Raw genomic sequence first — 3,526 nt, forward strand, 5'->3', positions numbered from 1 at the left:
TTATCCGTTTGCATGCGAACATGTGTACCTTTTCAATGTTAGAGCAATCAAAACAACCCCACATTTCTGAACCGTATAGCAATATGGGGGTAATCTGTGTATCAAAGAGTGTGAAAAAAAGGTTTAGATCATAACATCCAATATTCCACAAAACTCTAATTAAGTAGATGTGCAACGCCAAGGCACTGCATACCCCAGCGAAAGACAAACCTCTCTCTCTCTCTCTCTCTCTCTCTCTCTCTCTCTCTCTCTCTCTCTCTCTCTCTCTCTCTCTCTCTCTCTCTCTCTCTCTCTCTCTCTCTCTCTCTCTCTCAAACACACACACACACACTCACACACACACACACACACAAATACACACACACACACACACCACACACACACTCACACACACACGAGTACAGACTCATGCACGCGTGCGCACACACACACACACACACACACAAATACACACACACACACACACACACTCACACACACACACGAGTACAGACTCATGCACGCGTGCGCACACACACACACACACACACACACACACAAATACACACACACACACACCACACACACACTCACACACACACACGAGTACAGACTCATGCACGCTTGCGCACACACACACACACACACACACACAAATACACACACACACACACACACACTCACACACACACGAGTACAGACTCATGCACGCTTGCGCACACACAAATACACACACACACACACACACAAATACACACACACACTCACACACACACGAGTACAGACTCATGCACGCGTGCGCACACACAAATACACACACACACACACACATCACACACACACTCACACACACACGAGTACAGACTCATGCACGCGTGCGCACACACACACACACACACACACACACACACACACACACCGCGCGAGAGAGAAAGACTACAGGGAGGCATGACGTCATGATGCATTAATTGACGTCAAAGACTTTCGACCGTGACGTATTCTTCTTACGCGAGCTTTATCCATAGACTTGGAAACTACGGAATTTCTACCCGTCCAAAGCGGCCTTGGGTGGCGTTTGCTCAAAAAATGGGGGCGCCAATTTTACCCACCGTATTTTTGTTAGTATGGTCCCAATTTTTGGTGAACTTCCATCTCCAACTGTGGCCCATTTTCGGGCACAAAGAATCCTTCTTTATCATGTATTATTCGGTATGCACATTTCTCAAATCGATTACAGTATAGCGTTCACGGGATACCTCCAGCTTCGCTGGGAAAATGTCGATAACACCACGCTTAGCTCGTACAATAGAGTCTTCAAAGCATCGTTGGATGGAAACTTTGGTGGTCAAGGTTAAGCCGAGATATTTATACGAGTTGGTAACGTACATGTTGTCGTGACCAAATGTCCAGGCTTCGTTTTTCCCCCAAGTATCCACCGTTGCGAAATACCAACACTTTTGTTTTTTCTTTGTTTACCTTTAAACCTAATCTGTTGGCAACTTCATGCAATATATTTAACTGGTTTTGTAGTCCCACCGGTATCACTGAAAGCAATGCTATGTCGTCAGCAAACATCATGATAAATAGTTCAATTTCACCCGGAAGAAGTTGAATTCCATGCCTCCCTTTTAGAATCATTTCAGACGCAAGTAAGTGTTGCCCTTGGGTAGTGGAGTAAGTGTTGCCCGTGGGTATTGGAGTAAGTGTTGCCCTTGGGTACTGGAGTAGCACTTGGGTAGTGGAGTAAATGTCACCTGTAGTGGAGTAAGTGTTACCCGTGGGCAGTGGAGTAAATGTCACCTGTAGTGGAGTAAGTGTTACCCGTGGGCAGTGGAGTAATTGTCACATGTAGTGAAGTAAGTGTTACCCGTGGGCAGTGGAGTAAGTGTCACCTGTAGTGGAGTAAGTGTTACCCGTGGGCAGTGGAGTAAATGTCACCTGTAGTGGAGTAAGTGTTACCCGAGGGCAGTGGAGTAAATGTCACCTGTAGTGGAGTAAGTGTTACCCGTGGGCAGTGGAGTAAATGTCACCTGTAGTGGAGTAAGTGTTACCCGTGGGCAGTGGAGTAATTGTCACATGTAGTGAAGTAAGTGTTACCCGTGGGCAGTGGAGTAAGTGTCACCTGTAGTGGAGTAAGTGTTGCCCTTGGGCAGTGGAGTAAATGTCACCTGTAGTGGAGTAAGTGTTACCCGTGGGCAGTGGAGTAAGTGTCACCTGTAGTGGAGTAAGTGTTACCCGTGGGCAGTGGAGTAAATGTCACCTGTAGTGGAGTAAGTGTTACCCGTGGGCAGTGGAGTAAATGTCACCTGTAGTGGAGTAAGTGTTACCCGTGGGCAGTGGAGTAAATGTCACCTGTAGTGGAGTAAGTGTTACCCGTGGGCAGTGGAGTAATTGTCACATGTAGTGGAGTAAGTGTTACCCGTGGGCAGTGGAGTAATTGTCACATGTAGTGGAGTAAGTGTTACCCGTGGGCAGTGGAGTAAATGTCACCTGTAGTGGAGTAAGTGTTACCCGTGGGCAGTGGAGTAAATGTCACCTGTAGTGGAGTAAGTGTTACCCGTGGGCAGTGGAGTAATTGTCACATGTAGTGGAGTAAGTGTTACCCGTGGGCAGTGGAGTAAATGTCACCTGTAGTGGAGTAAGTGTTACCCGTGGGCAGTGGAGTAAATGTCACCTGTAGTGGAGTAAGTGTTACCCGTGGGCAGTGGAGTAAATGTCACCTGTAGTGGAGTAAGTGTTACCCGTGGGCAGTGGAGTAAATGTCACCTGTAGTGGAGTAAGTGTTACCCGTGGGCAGTGGAGTAATTGTCACATGTAGTGGAGTAAGTGTTACCCGTGGGCAGTGGAGTAAATGTCACCTGTAGTGGAGTAAGTGTTACCCGTGGGCAGTGGAGTAAATGTCACCTGTAGTGGAGTAAGTGTTACCCGTGGGCAGTGGAGTAAGTGTCACCTGTAGTGGAGTAAGTGTTACCCGTGGGCAGTGGAGTAAATGTCACCTGTAGTGGAGTAAGTGTTACCCGTGGGCAGTGGAGTAATTGTCACATGTAGTGGAGTAAGTGTTACCCGTGGGCAGTGGAGTAAATGTCACCTGTAGTGGAGTAAGTGTTACCCGTGGGCAGTGGAGTAAATGTCACCTGTAGTGGAGTAAGTGTTACCCGTGGGCAGTGGAGTAAGTGTCACCTGTAGTGGAGTAAGTGTTACCCGTGGGCAGTGGAGTAAATGTCACCTGTAGTGGAGTAAGTGTTACCCGTGGGCAGTGGAGTAAATGTCACCTGTAGTGGAGTAAGTGTTACCCGTGGGCAGTGGAGTAAATGTCACCTGTAGTGGAGTAAGTGTTACCCGTGGGCAGTGGAGTAATTGTCACATGTAGTGGAGTAAGTGTTACCCGTGGGCAGTGGAGTAAATGTCACCTGTAGTGGAGTAAGTGTTACCCGTGGGCAGTGGAGTAAATGTCACCTGTAGTGGAGTAAGTGTTACCCGTGGGCAGTGGAGTAAGTGTCACCTGTAGTGGAGTAAGTGTTACCCGTGGGCAGTGGAGTAAATGTCA

The sequence above is a fragment of the Littorina saxatilis genome, linkage group LG16, assembly GCF_037325665.1.
Source record: "Littorina saxatilis isolate snail1 linkage group LG16, US_GU_Lsax_2.0, whole genome shotgun sequence".
NCBI lineage: Eukaryota > Metazoa > Mollusca > Gastropoda > Littorinimorpha > Littorinidae > Littorina > Littorina saxatilis.